Source organism: Girardinichthys multiradiatus, chromosome 18 (genome assembly GCF_021462225.1).
Source record: "Girardinichthys multiradiatus isolate DD_20200921_A chromosome 18, DD_fGirMul_XY1, whole genome shotgun sequence".
Taxonomy (NCBI): Eukaryota; Metazoa; Chordata; class Actinopteri; order Cyprinodontiformes; family Goodeidae; genus Girardinichthys; species Girardinichthys multiradiatus.
The window spans coordinates 25,122,726-25,145,004 of NC_061810.1; the positions used below are offsets into that span (position 1 = coordinate 25,122,726).

Here is a 22,279-nt window from a genome sequence, read left to right on the forward strand (position 1 = left end):
TGGGTTTGGCTGAGCAACTGATATGTCCTTCTGTCTGCTCAACACAGCGCCCTTCTAATACCGGGGTGCTTGGCATTCAACACACCGCTTGCTGTCTTTCTCACAGCTTTCACCCATCCCCCCCGTCTCCTCACCTCGAACTCTTTTTCAGCAGCATCTCTTACACATTCTACCTCGGTGCTGAGGCACTGAACCAGCATCTGCTCACATGTATGAACTGGGTTGATGTTAAAACACCATACTGAAGAAGATATCCTTCTGTTAAAACCATCATAAAGATAGTTTTTGACATTTGAACTAAAAACCAGAAGACGAACCGCTTCAGCAAAAATGCTCCACATTTTTTCTTTATCTGCCCAATTTCCAGAGTTTCTCCTCGAGTTTCCTTTTTTTAATTCTCCCCTATTTCATCTTCATATGCTCTTTCCATTTTTTTCTCATCCCTCTGCTCTGTTGTATCTGTTAACAGATCTTTGTCTCATCCACCTAAACACTTGATTTTCTCCTAATTTAGCTGTGTTATGAAATTCAATTCTTCATAAAAGCTACAACAGTTCCAATCCTACTTTTTTTGAATACATCTAATGTGGTTTATCTTTTATGTACACAAACACCTCACGAGCACCAGCATCAGTAAAAGGATGTCCTTTCTTTTGTTTTTGTAACAAATCCAATCTGTTAAAATATGCAAAAACTTAATACAATGCCTTGCCAAAGTATTCATACCCCTGGTAATTTTCCACACTTTGTCGGGTTTCACCTTAAAATAAAATGTTTTCGTTGGGATTTTATGTGATAAACCAGCACATAATAGTGCATAGTTGTGAGGTCTAAGAAAACTAGCTCATTTTTTATTTCTTTTAAATCTGAAACGTGTGACATGTATATGTATTCAGTTGTCCTAAGTCAATTTTGTAAAATCATCTGAATTCACAGATGGAAGTCTTTTGAGGTATGTTTTTACTAGCTTTGCACATCCAGAAACTGGAATGTAAGCCCATTTTCCATTAAAAAATAACTAGAGTGCAGTCAGATTAGATGGAGAGCATCTGGGAAAAACAATTATCATTACTTTTCAACAGGTTTAATTCCACGGAAATAGAACCCACACAGCATAATACTGCCACCACCATGTTTCGCTGTGGGGTTCAGGTAACGCTTTGCAGGTAGGCCAAAAAGTTACATTTTGCTCTCATCTGACCAAAACACCTTTTCCAGGTATTTGCTGTGCCCCCTACATGATTTCTGTCAATATGCAAAAATGAATTATTATGTCATATTTTTTAACATTACGTTGTTGCTGATCCTCTTCCATTATAATATGACTAATTCTGTTGTGTTCTGTAATGAAACTAGTTCTGTCAAGAGATTTGTCATTCTGAGTTATGGATCACAGCAGCTCCTTTAGAGTTACCATGGGCCTCTTGAATGATTCTCTGATTAATGTGCCTGTGCATGCCCTGGAGAGTGTGCAGTTATGCTGTACTCTTTCCATTTAAGATTACTTAAAATTTTTCCACAACTGTATCCTGACATGCTTAGTGTGTTTTTAGTCTTCCTGATGCTGTTTGTAATGTGCTTTAAGAAACGTCTGAGGCCTTCGCTAAAAAGCTGCATTTTTTCTGAGTTTAAATTCTATGCAGATGGACTTTATTCACTTATTAGGTGATTCTTAAAGGCAATTGTTTGCACTGGATTTCAGTTAGGGGTATCAGAGAAATTGGGCTAAATACAAATGCATATGAGAACATGTGATCAAATTGAAAGTGATATACTTTTGCAAGGCAGTAAATTCAGTGTATACACCAAATTCAGTGTATACACTGTCAAAACATACATCTTTGAAAATATGTGGGGTTCTTAATCCCTTCCCGATAGTAATGAAAAGTTTTTTTTCTCTCTCTTCTCCCTCAAAAAGAGAAATTGAGTTTCTCTGTATGGGTTCCATTTCTCCTCTGCTCCGTCTTTCTTACACAGCCGCATCAATCAATTCGACTTTTCACTCCTCAAGAATTTAAACTTCTCTTTAGCGCCATTATTCAACTTATCATTGACAGAATGAGAAGTATTTTATGCCAAAAATAGATGACTCTATTGTTGGCTCAGACTGCTTTTAGATCCGTTTTTCTATGCCTCTCGAAAAGTCAGAATCACACTTACAGAACCATGCTATTCAACCTCTGTGACTGCTATGGCACTTGTGACAAATAGATCACTGCAGGACTCAGCATGTCAGATTTACATTAATCCTGAAGATCTGTTGTTGATTGTTAAAATAATTACAAAGCTATTTGTACGTTTTTCCTTCTGATCTGTTGTGCAAAAGTGTCTTTAGTGAAACATTGAGAATAACAGCAACAAACAGCTTGGATAAATCTAGACCACTCCTAACACATAATCATTATTAATTATTATTGCTGAAATAATTTATATCAAATAAATGGAGCAGCTTTTTCTAGGAGGATTTTTTTTATTTTTATTTATGTTTAGGTTTATAAAAATGTATTTGATTTGGGAGGATGTTACATTTGTAATGTTTTAATGAGCACATTGAAATAGATTTTTTAAAAAGTGCGAAGATCGTGAAGTATAAAACAAAATAAATGCTAAAACATTGCAGAAAATGAGACTTCAAGCTTTCTATTTCCTTCTCTACACATAACCCACTCCTATCACTCTCAAACAAATGCCTCCTCCTAGTTTTAATACAGTATGGATCGATACATTGGAAACACAACGAGGGACTTCACATTGTCAGCTATTGCAGTAGCAGCAAGGCTGAAAGGCTTTCATTTTTAAATGTCACACGATATCTACCCAACAATCTCCCAGCTATGCTGCTCTAAATTTAGGAGGACAAAAAAAACTTTGCTCCTCTGAATGTAAATAGAACTACTGTGCTCACAAATTACAAGGTTTGAAGCAGTTTTATCATACTTCCTGGTTTCTCATGTCCTTTGCGTAGATTTTCAGAAATCTTCATTGACTAAATCCCTAATAATCCAGAGGGATCATAAAGTGACACCTCTACAGCACGTTAAAACTAAAAATCATGGTCAAATGAGGATCTAAACCCACACAGACCCCATCCGGTCTGTACACGTGGCTCCATTTTGCTGGACTATAATTGATTATGTATTTGAGCAAGCCAATCCAGTCTGTCCTTCAATGCAAATGAGAGATCAAATACATAAAAAAGCAGCTATGATCAGCAGCTGGTGCTTTTTTAATACTGTCACGATTAGAACTAACATTCCTATTGCAAATGGCTCTTTTACATGAACTGACATGTCACATTTGAACTCCTATAAAAGTAGAGTTATACTAAAGCTCCTCACTCATCTACATGAAAGTTGTTCAGCTACATGAACTCAAAACTGGGCTAACAGAGCATGCACTTCACCATCAATCAAGGCAGCTGGAAGGGTGAAGCCAAGGGTTCTTGTGGGCTCCCAGCAGACATTAATGGGATAAAATAAAACTAGAAGGGCACTTAGAGATTACATCCTCCACTAAGGCCAATGCCCTAGTTTTCAGTTTTATAGAAAGTGATCTGGATGCAATTAAATGTAATGGATTCCTATTTTCCCCCTGTTCCGAATCTCCTCTAAGTTTAATCAAATCCAGCGAGCAATTTTATTTTCTAAAATCTCACTGACACTAAACACAGTTTTTGTTACAGACCCGCTAATTCTCAAGGACTCAGTGGTTAAGTCATGTAGCTGACACCTTTCACATGTTTTCGGGCACTAAGCAAGTTTTCCTATTTCAAAACAAAGTTATGCCTGATTTCCATATAAAGTGCACTCATAGTTCAGGAATTAGGAGGAAGGAGAAGGCAGCACCTGCAGCAGCTTAATGCTGGCACATTCTTCCACATCCTTGCAAGTAATCACTGGCTGACGTCTCTGGGATACATTAATTTCCCAAAATATAATTACAAACAATCTCCCAAAAAATGGCAACTTTAAAAGATCATACAGTAATAATCACATAAAATTTTCGATGGACAAAGTAATTAAATTACTTAAGGATACAAGTTCTCCAAGTAGATTTGATCCTATGCATAATGCAAATAGGGACCTTTTTAGAGTGAATTTCTCCAAACAAAAACATCTTCGAAATTTCATGACGTTGTCAGTCAGGGACAGTTGTTACATGAGTTATACCCTGGATGAGCCCCTCTTTCTGCTGCCCCTATACACAAGCAAGCACAATCCTGTAACACTTTCAGCAAAAAAACAAAACAAAAAAACTCTCATGTAATTTATGAGAAACATTATGATATACTGATCTAATAATAACTAATCCGAATGGATGATTGGTTGGTTTCCACAATACTGTTAAAAAAACTAAAAGTCCTCCTTTTTTCAAAGAAATGAACCTATGAAAATTTAAAATTAATATTTAAAGCTGAACAGAGTTTATTATGACCACACTGCAAAAAATGATTTAAAATTTCTATTCTAAGCTGGAAATGGTGCTGAACTCCTTTTAGTTATTAGAGGCTGTCACCACATGTTTTTCAAGCAACCCTTTGGCACCGGAAATGATGCATTAGATAAGTATACAGGTCCTTCTCAAAATATTAGCATATTGTGATAAAGTTCAGTATTTTCCATAATGTAATGATGTAAATTTAACATTCATATATTTTAGATTCATTGCACACTAACTGAAATATTTCAGGTCTTTTATTGTCTTAATACGGATGATTTTGGCATACAGCTCATGAAAACCCAAAATTCCTATCTCACAAAATTAGCATATTTCATCCGACCAATAAAACAAAAGTGTTTTTAATACAAAAAACGTCAACCTTCAAATAATCATGTACAGTTATGCACTCAATACTTGGTCGGGAATCCTTTTGCAGAAATGACTGCTTCAATGCGGCGTGGCATGGAGGCAATCAGCCTGTGGCACTGCTTAGGTCTTATGGAGGCCCAGGATGCTTCGATAGCGGCCTTTAGCTCATCCAGAGTGTTGGGTCTTGAGTCTCTCAACGTTCTCTTCACAATATCCCACAGATTCTCTATGGGGTTCAGGTCAGGAGAGTTGGCAGGCCAATTGAGCACAGTGATACCATGGTCAGTAAACCATTTACCAGTGGTTTTGGCACTGTGAGCAGGTGCCAGGTCGTGCTGAAAAATGAAATCTTCATCTCCATAAAGCTTTTCAGCAGATGGAAGCATGAAGTGCTCCAAAATCTCCTGATAGCTAGCTGCATTGACCCTGCCCTTGATAAAACACAGTGGACTAACACCAGCAGCTGACACGGCACCCCAGACCATCACTGACTGTGGGTACTTGACACTGGACTTCTGGCATTTTGGCATTTCCTTCTCCCCAGTCTTCCTCCAGACTCTGGCACCTTGATTTCCAAATGACATGCAGAATTTGCTTTCATCCGAAAAACATACTTTGGACCACTGAGCAACAGTCTGCTGCTTCTCTGTAGCCCAGGTCAGGCGCTTCTGCCGCTGTTTCTGGTTCAAAGGTGGCTTGACCTGGGGAATGCGTCACCTGTAGCCCATTTCCTGCACACGCCTGTGCACAGTGGCTCTGGATGTTTCTACTCCGGACTCAGTCCACTGCTTCCGCAGGTCCCCCAAGGTCTGGAATTGGCCCTTCTCCACAATCTTCCTCAGGGTCCGGTCACCTCTTCTCGTTGTGCAGCGTTTTCTGCCACACTTTTTTCTTCCCACAGACTTCCCACTGAGGTGCCTTGATACAGCACTCTGGGAACAGCCTATTTGTTCAGAAATGTCTTTCTGTGTCTTACCCTCTTGCTTGAGGGTGTCAATAGTGGCCTTCTGGACAGCAGTCAGGTTGGCAGTCTTACCCATGATTGGGTTTTGAGTGATGAACCAGGCTGGGAGTTTTAAAGGCCTCAGGAATCTTTTGCAGGTGTTTAGAGTTAACTCGTTGATTCAGATGATTAGGTTCATAGCTCGTTTAGAGACCCTTTTAATGATATGCTAATTTTGTGAGATAGGAATTTTGGGTTTTCATGAGCTGTATGCCAAAATCATCCGTATTAAGACAATAAAAGACCTGAAATATTTCAGTTAGTGTGCAATGAATCTAAAATATATGAATATTAAATTTTCATCATGACATTATGGAAAATAATGAACTTTATCACAATATGCTAATATTTTGAGAAGGACCTGTACAAGCACAAAACCTACAGAAGCACACACCAATATCCAATATTGTTTTTGTACAAGTTGCACAAATAAAAAAATAACACAGTGATTACTGAAACATTTGTGGCACATACATTTATTGTTACCCCTATAGACAGGACAGACAATGTGTGTTGCTCCAACTCCACTTACTAATGTTGATAGCTGCAAGTGGAATATTATATTTACCATAAAGAAACCAGATGGATATTGATTACCTGAGCATTTCATAGAAAGCAAGCGAGTGTATTTGTAAATACCATATCATTTCTTTAAAGCTCTTATAATGTAGTTTCTTTACTGCTTAGATTGTAAATCTAAGTGCTGCCATGAAAGCTGTTGCACTATATAGTAAGCACAGAAACATTTACATAAACAAAATCCATCCTATTGTCTATATCCACTTATTCCTACAAGAAAGTGCGGGCAGGGGAGTGCCGGGGGTTCTGGTGCCTGTCTCCAGAAGTCATTGGATGAGAGGCTTGCACAAACTCCTACCTTAGGGCAATTTAGTCATGTTTTAGAATGTGGGAGGAAGCCAGAGTACCCAGAGAGAATGCACGGATGCATGGGGAGAACATTCAAACTTTATCCATAAAGACATAAACAAAATGAAAATTTGAAATTGAACTTTGCTTCTATTTTTCAGAAATAGATTTTGTCTTAAAATAACATCACCCAAATGCTCAAAAGTGCATTTAAAAGGTACTCTGGTGGTTACTGATGTATATGTAGTTTTCTTTTAATATATATTTTGCATTAGCTTTAATAAAAATCAAGAGTTCCTATTTAACAGCTAATACAAAATAAATTAAAAAGACATTTATAATGCACACTAGGTAATGTTATTTTATTATTTAACTGCCAAAGTGTCTCCTTGTTTCCATGGCAGTGGAAGAATATTGTGTACTGTATGTATTGCTATTTCTGAGGGAAACATGGAAATGCATTAATGGCACATATAACAAAAAAAGAAAGAAAAATGACCAGAAAATAAGCAGAAAACTGGCATGTTGTGTGCTGAAGATAGCAGGTGTGTTATGTTTGCAGATATTTTAATGAATCAAGGCCGTTTAAAACAGTAAAGTCAAGGAATGTATTAATCTGCTTCCTAACTATATAAGTATATGCATATATCTTTCTGTATGGTTAAGTAAATGGCAACCATCTCCAGGGACAGTCACCAGTAAGGTGACTCTTGAAGGCAGTTGGCTGAATTGTATTGAGTTGGAATCAGAGATAGGAGCTTAATAAAAATAGCTGTGAAACATTTTAGATTTATTCTGTAAACATTTTTTAGAACCAGGTATCATTTTTCTTTCACTTCACCATTATGCACTGATTTGTCTTTATTTGATTTCAAAAAGTTAAAGGGTATGCAAATCCCTGTATGTATTAGCAAATTATTCTTTCTAAATTCTGTTCAGCAGCACTACTAAAGCACAGTTGAGCCACAGGTATACAGATTCTGGGACAGAAATTAAAAAACTAGAAGCCATCTTGCTGGTGTGATTACACATGTTTTAAATGGGGCTCTGAGCCAATTTCTGCAAAACCCATTGAAAATGCAAATGGGGCAGTGAGCAATGAGGAAAATGTACCAGAAAAATAGGAGCTGATGAGCTGACACAGCAGACTAAACTGTTGCCTAAATGCTGTTTATGGTTTCTCTGTGTCTTCATGTGTCCACTGTGAAGCAGGTAGACTGCAATACATGCACTGAATTGTTCCAAATATTATATAGTTATAGTATAGACATTCTTTCACACATACTTCTAGAACTTCGGATGGATAATTTCAGTACAACTTGCAACACCTCCCCTCTGTATCTTATCTCGTTTGTCTTAGGTCCCTTTCCCCACAAACCTCCCTCCAACTGTTCAACTCTGCCCTCCCAATCTATTTTATTCCATTACCTTCTGCTGTCCTTCCATTTTTTCTCCACTTACCTTTTCAGTAGACCGCCCTCTCTGCTGCCATTATATACCCCCCACCCCATCATCCACCTCATCTCCTCTTCCAACACCCTCTCTGTATTCCATCTGAGCATCCTCTCCCCCACCCTAACGCCTCCCTTTTAGCCTCTCCAGTCTTACTACCCCCGAGCCCCCCTCCCCTTGTTCTCAGTTCAACCTTTCTCACACAGCCATCTGCCACCCACCCCTGACAGAACTCTGACTCCTCTCACTGCAACTCTCATTTCGGCCGTTTCAAACCCCCTTTAAACACCATGACGCCCCTCTCCTTTCCTCGTGTCTTCAATCAAGCAAGAGGGTATCAATATCTCCCTGAATCGTGTGGGAGAGAAAACACCAGCGCCATTATCTCCCTCATCTGCCATATCTTCTTTTCCCGGCTATGTACTTAACTGAAATTTTTAAAAATTACCAAAAAATTATAAAGGAAAAACATTTTTGCTTGCACGCAATAAAATGATTGAACCCAAAAGGGTGATGAGAGAAAGAAACTGTAATGAAAATAAAAACAGTCTGTACCTGTGAGTCTCCTGTTATTATCTTCCCTTGCTTGATGAGCCAGGTGAATACCTCTCCTCAGAAAAGAGCCACTTAAATAATCCTCCCGATCACACAAGTCTTTAAGCCAAATAAGCAATCATATCCACTTTTCTTAGCGCAGCAGGGTCCTTCAGGATGGTGAAGGGAAACAAGGCGTTTCAGTTTGGTCCCGCTGAGTATGCACCAAAAAAGACCCCCTTAACCGCCCGGTGACAGCCTGTAAAACCCACACCGGTCCACAAATCAGATGGGACAGGAATGACAGAATGGATGTGATGCTCCAGTTAAACCGGCGCACCGCAACTCTCATCTGTTTCCATGTGAGATCTCTCCCGTGTTTTTGTCCACACGACAGGTTTGTCAGAAGCGGAAAAATAAAACACCCGGCTGCCGAGGGTTGATACTGCTGGAATCCGGTCTCTGACGGGTACTGAGCGGAACTCAGAAACCACAGTGCGCTCTGATCTACTCTCTGTGGAAGATTCAGCTGTCACCGCTGCACACGAAGGAGCACATTTTACTCATCTTTCCATGCATCTGATCTACATTTGTTCTTGAGAAAAATAATCCAATCGGGTTGATGGAGGTTGTCCTACAAGGTTTGTCAGGTGGATAAAAAATATACAGAAAAGAACGAGTACAAATTATAAGTAAAATAAATTATAAGATTACTGCGTTATGAGCGGGTTGTTATCTCTTTTCAGTGCCAGAAGTGACTTTGTCTTGACCTCTCCCTTCTCTCCGCATTGCTCTCTTCAAGGAAATGCGCCGGACACCAGCAGCGTGGGCCACCTATAAAAGCGCTGCAAGCTTATGACAGATGACAGCCTCCCTCCTTGTATTTCGTTAAAAATCTGCTACAACGACGCGTCCCTCTTCCTGCAGTTACTTTCACACTGTGCGGCGGTTTGTCCCGGGAGGCGCTACGCCCACCAGCTCCTTCTCAGGTCTCTCCCTCTCCGTCCCTCCCCTGTGCCGGCGTGCAGTCCTGACTGTAGACGAGTTGCTGCTCCAGGATTAGGCTGCAAGCTGCTAATAACAGATGGATGCGATATGACGCCGGTGGGTGATGCGATCACCGACGCGTTCGCCCGGGAAAAGCGGGCGATACAATTTAGGGTCTGCCAGCAGACGCTCCGGTCCACACGGTTGCTTCACGGTGGGCACATTTAAAGTTACTGCTGTTTTACTGTTTAAAGTATTCATATTACTTGAACAGGTTTACATATTTTCACGTTACATCCCCAAACTGAAATGTATTGACATCTCTGACAGATCAGCACAACACAAAGTAGTGCATAATTATGAATACAAATTATGGTTTTCAAATTGTTTTATAAATAAAATCTTAAGGTCTGGAATATATATGTTATCCCCTTAACTTGCTAAATAAAATTTTATTTAATCAACTCTCCTCAGAGGTCACCTAGCTGTCATATAGAGTCCACGTTTGTCTACGTTGATCATAGTATAATCAGAGCCGTTCTGTGAAGGCCTCAAAGGTTTGTTAGAGAACATCAGTGAACAAGCAGAATCGCGAAGACCAAGAAACCAGTGCTGAGCAATAATCAAGGCTGTCATTGATTTTCATTTTTGGCTCCAAACAATCAGAATAACAGCATATATATATATATATATATATATATATATACAGAAAAACAGAGAGAGAGAGAGAATGAAATATGAAATGTAATGTCAATGGTAGCTCTGGAGGAGCTGCACAGATCTACTGCTCATATGGAAGACTCTGTTGACAACTGTCCCAATTATTTGTTTATTTTACAAATCTGGACTTTATGAAACAGTAGCATGAAGAAATATGTTGTTCAAAGAAATTCATAGGAAATCCTGTGTTTGATTTGCTAAAACCAACACAGCTAACATGTGGAAGAAGGTGCTTTAATTGAGGTGAATAAAATTCAACTTTTTAGTCTAACTGAAAGTCACTGTGTGTAAATAAACCTGTAAATAACTACAAGCAGTGTGATTAAAAAAAAGAACGAGATCCCGGATGCAAGCGGCTGAAATGAAATTCCTCTGTAGAGTGATCGGGCACTCCCTTAGAGATAAGGTGAGGAGCTTGGCCATCTGGGAGGAGCTCGGTGTTTTCACAGTTCTTCTTTGGACTTTGGCTGCTTTTTTTCTTTAATGTGCTGTGCACTCCTGTACCTCACCAGGAGAATATTTTGTGCCCCGTGTGTTTAAATGTAAAATTGGAGGACAAAGGAATTGCTAGATCTAACAAAAAACCACATGAACACTATTTGGAAGTCACGTCTTTGAGAAATTGCAAAAATACAGAAAGTACCTAACACAGGACATGGAAGTTGCATCATACTACAGTTGATCACCCACTGAATTCCACATTTCAGTTTATAAATCTTAGGAAAGAAGGTTGCATGGGCTACAATACTATTTAATGTCTGTCAAATGTGTTATTTTTGTATTTTTCATAGTGAACAAAATATTTCTTTAAAGGAGGGTGTTTGTTGCAAAGGACTTCAAAATCTAATTCAAATTAGTTATGTGCTAACTTGTATTATGTTTTTATACTGATTTATCTTTGGATTTTAGGAGCCCTCTTTGTCACTATAATTTACAGGTCAAAATCAAGGACTAAACAAACCAAACACTTATTTGAAATTGGTCAGTTAACAGGAGTAAACTGAAAACATCTGAAAATGCTTCCACACTCCAAGAAAAAAGAAGGGAAAACTTTGACACACTTTCTGTAAGCCTTGCGAAATATTGATAATTGCCATACAAACTTCTGTTTCCTTGCAAGCAAAAAAAAAAAAAAAGAAATGTAGAATGACTCAAGACATGTGCACTATACTGTGTTACATCTGTTATATGGCTTTACATTTGTCCAAACTCCTTTGCTTCATTTAAGGTTTATACACACCAAAATACATACATAGTGTTTGTTCAAAAGTTGTTATTCACCATGGCTTTTCAAGTTTCATGGTAAAGCAACCCTCTTCTAACACAAGATATTGTTTTCACACTCTCTCCTTAGCTCAGATCGGGCAAGCAAGATGTAACATGTTACACGCTTTAGAGGGGGCTCCACAGTAAAGGAATTTGTTGACAGGATGAAGCGACTGTTTCAAATTTAACCTGCTGCCACCAGTAGCATCTCCACAGTCACAGATGACTCTAATATATGTTTACCAACAAGAAAGCAATTAAAGAAGGATCCTAATCATGACTGTGACAAAGATTGTTTGGCCAAACATAAAATATGTGCTATAGGTCAATTCAAAGTGTTCCTGTTTGTCAAGGTACCATCATTTTAATAACAGGGAGAGACATTAGTGAACAGTAATAATTTGTTACAGCATGACGTTTTCACAGTTTGCAACCATTAGAAAAAAGAAATAATCAACACAATAGGCAGATTATCTAGCTTACTTTCCAGGATCTGCGGGGTTTCATAGATAATACAGGGTGAGTGTTCTAACTCATTAACAGGAGATGAGATAAATTACATGGTGCACTGCTGGCAGAGCTGAAAATAGTTTAAGATTTTAGTTGGTTGTGAGCTCAAGCCTGTGAGCATTGGGAAGACACTGAAGATAAAAGAAGAAATCTAAAATTACCAGAGAGGCAGATTTAGAGAATGGGAAAAGATCAGACCAACATAAAGATAATGGAAGCTTTGACTGCTTGGCTCATGCCTGTAACTTCAGCTGAAATGTAAATAAATGTAAGTCAATTCAATTCAGTTTATTTATATAGCACCAATTCACAACACATGTTGTTTCAAGGCACTTCACAACAGTCAGGTTCATACATTCCAATTAATCCTAACCATTGAACAGTGCAGTCAGATTCAGTTATTTATTCAAATTGTATAAAAAGTTTTTTTATCTAAGGAAACCCAGCAGATTGCATTCAGTCAGTGACTTGCAGCATTCACTCCTCCTGGATGAGCATGTAGAGACAGTGGACAGTCACTGGTGTTGACTTTGCAGCAATCCCTCATACCGAGCATGCATGTAGCGACAGAGGAGAGGAAAGAAAGAAAGAACATATAAACTTTGAGCCAGTTTTCAAGGATAGGGTCTGAAAGAGAGCACATATACAGGTCCTTCTCAAAATATTAGCATATTGTGATAAAGTTCATTATTTTCCATAATGTAATGATGAAAATTTAACATTCATATATTTTAGATTCATTGCACACTAACTGAAATATTTCAGGTCTTTTATTGTCTTAATACGGATGATTGTGGCATACAGCTCATGAAAACCCAAAATTCCTATCTCACAAAATTAGCATATCATTAAAAGGGTCTCTAAACGAGCTATGAACCTAATCATCTGAATCAACGAGTTAACTCTAAACACCTGCAAAAGATTCCTGAGGCCTTTAAAACTCCCAGCCTGGTTCATCACTCAAAACCCCAATCATGGGTAAGACTGCCGACCTGACTGCTGTCCAGAAGGCCACTATTGACACCTTCAAGCAAGAAGGTAAGACACAGAAAGAAATTTCTGAACGAATAGGCTGTTCCCAGAGTGCTGTATCAAGGCACCTCGGTGGGAAGTCTGTGGGAAGGAAAAAGTGTGGCAGAAAACGCTGCACAACGAGAAGAGGTGACCGGACCCTGAGGAAGATTGTGGAGAAGGGCCGATTCCAGACCTTGGGGGACCTGCGGAAGCAGTGGACTGAGTCTGGAGTAGAAACATCCAGAGCCACCGTGCACAGGCGTGTGCAGGAAATGGGCTACAGGTGCCGCATTCCCCAGGTCAAGCCACTTTTGAACCAGAAACAGCGGCAGAAGCGCCTGACCTGGGCTACAGAGAAGCAGCACTGGACTGTTGCTCAGTGGTCCAAAGTACTTTTTTCGGATGAAAGCAAATTCTGCATGTCATTCGGAAATCAAGGTGCCAGAGTCTGGAGGAATGGGGAGAAGGAAATGCCAAAATGCCAGAAGTCCAGTGTCAAGTACCCACAGTCAGTGATGGTCTGGTTGCTGTGTCAGCTGCTAGTGTTGGTCCACTGTGTTTTATCAAGGGCAGGGTCAATGCAGCTAGCTATCAGGAGCTTTTGGAGCACTTTATGCTTCCATCTGCTGAAAAGCTTTATGGAGATGAAGATTTCATTTTTCAGCACGACCTGGCACCTGCTCACAGTGCCAAAACCACTGGTAAATGGTTTACTGACCATGGTATCACTGTGCTCAATTGGCCTGCCAACTCTCCTGACCTGAACCCCATAGAGAATCTGTGGGATATTGTGAAGAGAACGTTGAGAGACTCAAGACCCAACACTCTGGATGAGTTAAAGGCCGCTATTGAAGCATCCTGGGCCTCCATAAGACCTCAGCAGTGCCACAGGCTGATTGCCTCCATGCCACGCCGCATTGAAGCAGTCATTTCTGCCAAAGGATTCCCGACCAAGTATCGAGTGCATAACTGTACATGATTATTTGAAGGTTGATGTTTTTTGTATTAAAAACACTTTTCTTTTATTGGTCGGATGAAATATGCTAATTTTGTGAGATAGGAATTTTGGGTTTTCATGAGCTGTATGCCAAAATCATCCGTATTAAGATAATAAAAGACCTGAAATATTTCAGTTAGTGTGCAATGAATCTAAAATATATGAATGTTAAATTTTCATCATTACATTATGGAAAATAATGAACTTTATCACAATATGCTAATATTTTGAGAAGGACCTGTAATTAGTTACAGTAAAAGCTCAGTCAATTGCCATGTCTAGGAGGGAGAAAGGGTTAAACACTGAAAGACAGGGCCATGTGGATCATCTGTAGAAGGTGAGCATTAAGTTGTTGCCAGCAGAAGCTTGGACGATGCCCCTCTCCAGAAAGGTGTCAGGTAGACAAAGAGTCAGGCCAGGTGTAGCTTCTAGGAAGAGAGAAGAGAGAGAACGTAAAGTTAAAAACTGAATTAACAGAAATTAATGCAAAATTGGAGTATAGTGTGAGAATGTAGCGGAGAGGATGAAAGTGGTCATTATGTCCTACAGCAGCCTAAGTTAGGTAAGAGAAGAGGGAGACTGAGATATTGTGACTGTCAGGAAGCTTTTTTGGGTGGAATTTTATTAAAATGCATTATTTCTGGAGATTTTGAGAAGCATTAGGTAAATGTCGTTTGACATTCTAAATACCTGTGACATCAAGTTAATGCACAGATTTTATGATTCTTCACTGATAAAAAAAAAGTCCTCAAATCTCAACAAAAAAAACGAACTTTTCATGAACACCCTTTTTTCGGATTGTTTTAGTAGAGCTAATAGGACTCTTGGAAATGTCAGTGGACTATGGTTGATGTACAGGAGGAAAGGTACAACCATGGGGTCATCAGATGGGAACCCTCCCTTATCATTGTTTCGTTGACAAGCCCACAGAATCAGATACTCTTCCCTAAGCTTTATTTCATCCTGCTTCATTTTAAAACCCACATGTTGTCCTTTCTTTAAATCCACAGCCGATAGCTGCTTCTTTCCACTGCAATGAACAAGGACTTGATGATTCGCTTGACGAGGTAACCTCCCCCTATCATGTTTCATAGTAGGTGGATCATAGGAGGTGCAATAAATACTTTCTATTTCTAGTAAAAATATGTTAAACCTCCTGCTGTTTTGAGTTGCTTGCAATATTAGCTTGGATCATTCTTCTTGCAAAAGCATTCATACTATTGAAACTTTTTCACACTTTGGCACATTACAACCACAAACATCTATGTATTTCATAGGGACTAAATGTGATAGACTGACATAAAATAGCCCATAGTTTTCAAATGGAGCAAAAACGATACATGGTCTCCATTTTTATATAAATTTGAAAGTGTGGTGTGCATATGTATTCAGACCCTAATGAGTCATTAATGTAAAGAGACCGTTTTTGATGAAAATACATCATGCCTCTTACAGCTTTGCAACCCTCAAGACTGAAATTTCTGTCAATTTGTTAATACAAAATAGCTAAAGGTCAGTCAGATTGGAAGGAGTGTGTCTATAAACAGCAAATTCCAAGTCTTAATACAAGTTCTCAGTTGGATTTATGTCTGAACTTTAACTGGTTTATTCTTTATTCTATTTTATGTTATTTGTTTAACCATTATTTTACCAGAAAGTCGATTGAGAGAAAATCCCTTTTTTGAGGGACAACATGAGGCACAAGAGCCACCTAAGTACAAAACCCAATAAAAACTTGCAAGCATAGAGCTTACAAATAAAACATAATAAAGTAGTTTAAAAGGGGTCTAAAAATAACAAATTGCACTTTTCATTTAGACAGTTTTTAAGTAAAATTCAGAAATGAAAATGATTTAATTTAAATCAATGCATTGCAGTCCTTGCTGGAATGGTTGTCCTTCTGAAAGGTGATACGTCAAACCGGTCTTAAGTCTTTTAAAGCCTCTAATAGCTTTTCTTCCAATATTGCCCTGTATTTTTGCTCCATCAGTCTTCCTATAAAATATACCTGCTTCCCATTGGTTCCCATGACAGCATTTGAAGGTGTGTTTAGGGTAAAGTGCCATAGAGGGTGTTCCGCAAGTAGGGCAAAAAGTTGAATGATGGTCTCATCTGATTAGAGTATCTTCTGGCACGTTTGCTCTCTCCTCTAATGTGGCAAACTATAAACTGGACGTAAGATTCTGATAAAAGCTGGAAACAGTCTGTAGTGAGCTAAAGGACATCAGAAATAGATATTTTCATTCCATGTGCTTCATAATTTTATTAACAGAGCAATCCAAACATACCTTTCAAGACAGATACTTTGTTTAAACGTTGTCTAGTATGCTCATTTTGTAGGGAATTGTAACTCAAGGACTACAATTGCAATTTAATTGTACATATAATGTCAGGGAAATTTCAGGTTGGTGTCTAATAATAGATTTTAAGAAACGCAAGTGTCTACTAAACTGAGCAATCCAACAGTTGTTTGGTAAATATGCAAAGAATATATACAATTTGTCTAACATTTTAAAAACACTGTAAGTATTTCTAGTGCTATTACCTAAAGTAGGACTGAATTAACAAAAATATGTCATGTTTGAACTGCTTAAAGTAGCTTTGCGCTTTGCTCCACAGTCGCAACATTGAGGCAACCAGTTGTCTATAAAGAAACCTTGGTACTAACGCTGGCCTGTTTGATTAGTTAATTAAGTTTTTCTGATTTACAAATGCCATCATTTTAAGTCAAATCTAATTTTGCCTACTTTCAGAACAATGTGAAGTTGGAAGAGTGAAATCTTTGAGTGAACTGAAGAGGAAAATTGAGAGCACAAAGAGGCAGAGTGAATAGGAGAAAGTTTTAAGAGGGGGGAAAGGAGGATTGAGAGAGAGAGATAGAGAGAGAGAGATAATGTGAAAAAAAGCAGCTGAAGACCTTCCAGCTGATTCAGCACCATGGACAGTGCCGCAGTAGGATTCAGCTGCACAAGGCCAGAACAAGCTTTATCCTCAGAGAGAAAAGCCAAAAGCTCCTCTCAACATGCTCTGATCTCTCACTATAACACATACAGAAAGAGAGATAGAGAGAGAGAGAGTAACAGAGAGGGTAAGTGAGGGAGAAAAGGGGAGTGGTGAAGATGTCCTTGCATATTTCAGACCTACAGGTCCTTCTCAAAATATTAGCATATTGTGATAAAGTTCATTATTTTCCATAATGTCATGATGAAAATTTAACATTCATATATTTTAGATTCATTGCACACTAACTGAAATATTTCAGGTCTTTTATTGTCTTAATACGGATGATTTTGGCATACAGCTCATGAAAACCCCAAATTCCTATCTCACAAAATTAGCATATCATTAAAAGGGTCTCTAAACGAGCTATGAACCTAATCATCTGAATCAACGAGTTAACTCTAAACACCTGCAAAAGATTCCTGAGGCCTTTAAAACTCCCAGCCTGGTTCATCACTCAAAACCCCAATCTTGGGTAAGACTGCCGACCTGACTGCTGTCCAGAAGGCCACTATTGACACCCTCAAGCAAGAGGGTAAGACACAGAAAGAAATTTCTGAATAAATAGGCTGTTCCCAGAGTGCTGTATCAAGGCACCTCAGTGGGAAGTCTGTGGGAAGGAAAAAGTGTGGCAGAAAACACTGCACAAAGATAAGAGGTGACCGGACCCTGAGGAAGATTGTGGAGAAGGGCCGATTCCAGACCTTGGGGGACCTGCGGAAGCAGTGGACTGAGTCTGGAGTAGAAACATCCAGAGCCACCGTGCACAGGCGTGTGCAGAAAATGGGCTACAGGTGCCGCATTCCCCAGACCTGGGCTACAGAGAAGCAGCACTGGACTGTTGCTCAGTGGTCCAAAGTACTTTTTTCGAATGAAAGCAAATTCTGCATGTCATTCGGAAATCAAGGTGCCAGAGTCTGGAGGAAGACTGGGGAGAAGGAAATGCCAAAATGCCAGAAGTCCAGTGTCAAGTACCCACAGTCAGTGATGGTCTGGGGTGCCGTGTCAGCTGCTGGTGTTGGTCCACTGTATTTTATCAAGGGCAGGGTCAATGCAGCTAGCTATCAAGAGATTTTGGAGCACTTCATGCTTCCATCTGCTGAAAAGCTTTATGGAGATGAAGATTTCATTTTTCATCACGACCTGGCACCTGCTCACAGTGCCAAAACCACTGGTAAATGGTTTACTGACCATGGTATCACTGTGCTCAATTGGCCTGCCAACTCTCCTGACCTGAACCCCATAGAGAATCTGTGGGATATTGTGAAGAGAACGTTGAGACACTCAAGACCCAACACTCTGGATGAGCTAAAGGCCGCTATCGAAGCATCCTGGGCCTCCATAAGACCTCAGCAGTGCCACAGGCTGATTGCCTCCATGCCACGCCACATTGAAGCAGTCATTTCTGCAAAAGGATTCCCGACCAAGTATTGAGTGCATAACTGTACATGATTATTTGAAGGTTGACGTTTTTTGTATTAAAAACACTTTTCTTTTATTGGTCGGATGAAATATGCAAATTTTGTGAGATAGGAATTTTGGGTTTTCATGAGCTGTATGCCAAAATCATCCGTATTAAGACAATAAAAGACCTGAAATATTTCAGTTAGTGTGCAATGAATCTAAAATATATGAATGTTAAATTTTCATCATTACATTATGGAAAATAATGAACTTTATCACAATATGCTAATATTTTGAAAAGGACCTGTATATCTCCCCTGCTTGCCCTCATGGTTTGTTTCTCATCATTTCTCTGCATGGATGCACTCCTTGTGGTTCAAAAAAATAGTTCAAAATAAGTCATGCTGGTGTGTGCCACTTTTTCTGAGTGTGTATGTATGTATTTGCTTCTTATTCCAACATGTTTTTATTTGATTTTATGTTTGTTTTCTTTTTGTTTGTATGGATTTTGGAGGATGTTTTGTTTTTTTCCCAGACGTCTCCAAATTTAGAGAAAAGACATGAGTGGAGAGTTCAAAAGGACAATGTGCACTGAAGCGGCAGAGTGATTTACAAACAGCATAGGAGTGTTTGATCCTTAGATAGAGGCTTACAGACAAGAATGGAAGATAAAGAAGAAGAAGAGAAAGATGACACAAAAAGTAAAGAAATAAGGAATTTTAAAGTGAAAACAGAGGCTAAAATTCCCCTTTGAACCCTGTTGTTGAAGCATACGCTTTTCCCCTGTTCCCTTTTGTTGTCCTATTCAGGTTTTATAGACATCTCCAAGTTGCTTTTAGTCTTCCACATTTGTTTTTTACAATTACATACCATGCCTTGCAAAAGTATTTATTCCCTATTATACATTTTGTCACATTATGACACATTGCAAGAAATTTAAAAGGATTTTATGCAACAGGCCCAAAGTACAACATAAGTATGAGGTGGAAGAGAATGATAAATATGATTTTCTTTTAGGCATATACAAATCTTAAAAGAAAGGTATGCATTTATGTTCCATCTAATTTTACCTCATACCACTAAAAACAATGTAGTCTAGCCATTTATTTTCAGAATTCACACAATTATTTGATAGAGTCAACAGTTTATTATCAATATAAGAACAACTGTGCAGTGAAGGCTTCAGAGGTTTGTTAGAAAACATTAATGAACAAACAGCATAATGAAGCCTAAAGAACACAGTAGACATACCTCTTGTGTAAAGTTTTAACACATGGTTAGATTAATAACAATATCCCAAGTTTTAATCTTCTCACAGAGCACTGTTCAATTCATCATCTATAAATGGAAAAAGTATGACATGACTGGGCACACCATCCCTGCTGTGAAAATCAAAAACCTGCAACTTTAACTGCAACAAAAAGGTATAAATTATTGACTCAGGGTAGAAGAATATAAATGCAGTTCAATTTTTTCAGATTTTTTCAGAAATTTGGAAAACCATGTCTTATTTCACTTCCACTTCACAAATATTTACTACTTTGATCTATCTCATAAAATCCCAATAATTACATTTATGTCAGGGTCGAGGGTTCGGAGGTAGGACCAGAGCGCAGAACATGGCGAGGAGGCCGCATGGTGAGTAGATTAAGTTTTAATGGTTAGATGAAGACTTACAAACAGGCAGGCGGAATACTGAGTACAGGCAGGTAATCCAAGGCGAACAGGTACAGGAGGCCAAACAGAAAACAAAGCACTAGGAGGAACTCAGGAAGAATACAGGAGTGTTGACGAGAGGAACCAGCCAGGAACAATGAAAACCAGGAAGCTAATATACTGAGGGACATGGAGTATGAATCAGTGAAACAGGGACACAGGTATGGAACAGGCTGCGGGAAGACTGAATGTGTCTAAACGAATGAGCAGAGGGAAAGCAGGGACATGAGGAACTGAACAGAAAACAAAGAAACTAGACTAAATAACAAAACCAAGGGAAAAACATATAGGAAACTATAGGAAAATATAAACAAACACAAGAATCTAGGAAGAATTAACTAACAAAAAACCCAAAATGGCAGATCATGACACATATAAGCTTTAGATTGTAGCTTGACAAAAATGTGATAAAATAATAGAATAAAATGAGAAAAAGATGCCAATGCTGTTTTTTTTAAACTAAATCAGTCATTCAATTAATTTGTAACAGTCACCACAGAGCCAAAGTGATTTCCATTAGTACAAGAATACATCTAAAAACTAGAATAGAGAAAAATGAAAACAAACAAATGAAAACCTAATAAAAACATGCAAAAAAAGTCTTAAACTGAGCAGAACCATCACTGTCTATCATGATCCATTGGTTTCTGGGTTTTGGTTTTGTTTTGTGTTTGTTTTCTGATCATTTCTGGGTTGTTTATTATGGGCATTAAGGTCTTGCCATATTCAGTTCTTTTTGTTGTCATTAAGGTCTTTTCAGATTATTTATTTTCTTTGTATGTAGTCTCTCAATTATTTCTCTGTGTGTTTTTGTTTATTCTCCAATGTAGGTGTTAGGCTTTTTTCTATTTTGATTTGGAGATCGTCTCTTGTCTAAGTTCAGCTTCCTGCCTGTTATCAGTGTTATTTGTCTCCTTCTCTCTGTTCCCTTGCTCAGTACTCTTCCTACAGCTGTTTAAGGTTCTGATTAGACTCAACTGGTTTTATGTCACTAATTACACCTCCTCTGTACACAAGCCCCTTGGTTTTCATTGTTCAGTCCTGAATTCTTCAGTTATCACGCCCACCTTGGTTCCATGTTCTGTTCTCTTCGTGCCATTAATTGTAAGTACTTTTATATCATTCTTAAAACGTATCCCTTTCCCTCTTTCCTTCTGGTCTGCCTGTATTTGGGTCCAGCAAAACACTAACCATGATGCTATTATTAATAAAGAAAATAAATATTATCTGTATTCATAAGTAACTTAATTCTATGTTTGCCATGTGCAGGCACACTTAAGTGACATCAATATCTTGTTGACTTCTACTCAATTGACTAAACAATTGGTCAACTAAGCATCAGATTAGTGCCACAGCCTGACAGACTATCAGCTTTTCAATTAAACAATTGCTTGTCATTAAACAGTTGGTGTTGGCTTAGCAAACTAAAGGTCCATTACACAGACAAGATGAGAAAATATTATAACTGCGGCAATTTACAGATTTGTCTGTCTAAGTTTAACCCTATTATATTAATCAGGTCATTTATTCATATTGAGATTAAAGGCATTACATATCTAAAAGAGGAACCAGTCCAAACATAAGTTCTTTCATGTCATTAAAGCCAAATTAAGCATTACATGTAGACCAAAAGAAGGCAGAGGAAGGGTCCTTGAAGAATTGCAGAATACATTTCCTAGTTAATTTTTAACATCTTGTTATTCTGGTTTTCCGATTTAATTGATCTTGTAAATGTCAGAAAATATTAGCGTTAATAATATTGTGATGCCAATAAATCTAGTTTGTGCCTTCTACAGTGCTTTAATTGATACAGTAAACGGAGCATCTTTGAACAGCCAATATAAAACTAAGCATCCTGTTTAGATTATTCCTGTGTGAAACTAACATTCCTTTTTTAGCATTTTATGTTGGTTGTAATATGTGTATATTTTGAATGCTCAACTCTATTGTAGCTATGCAAAACTGAGAGGTGGCGTGTGAAGAAAGAAACAAAAATTTCC

The 22,279-nt window shown here is 38.5% G+C and overlaps 1 protein-coding gene across 3 annotated transcripts in view; it reads right to left on the reverse strand.

Annotated features, from left to right (window-relative positions):
* The window catches only part of zgc:172282 (leucine-rich repeat and fibronectin type III domain-containing protein 1-like protein), a 295,974-nt gene extending 286,496 nt beyond the window's left edge, over positions 1-9,478 (reverse strand). For 2 of the 3 annotated variants that reach the window (XM_047392237.1, XM_047392239.1), the window contains exon 1: positions 8,687-9,478. The gene's annotated coding sequence lies outside the window, so the exon portion shown is untranslated. Of the gene's footprint in view, positions 1-8,140; positions 8,234-8,686 lie in introns of those variants that run through there. The other variant, XM_047392238.1, reaches the window with a different exon arrangement.
* Positions 9,479-22,279: the final 12,801 nt, after the last annotated feature.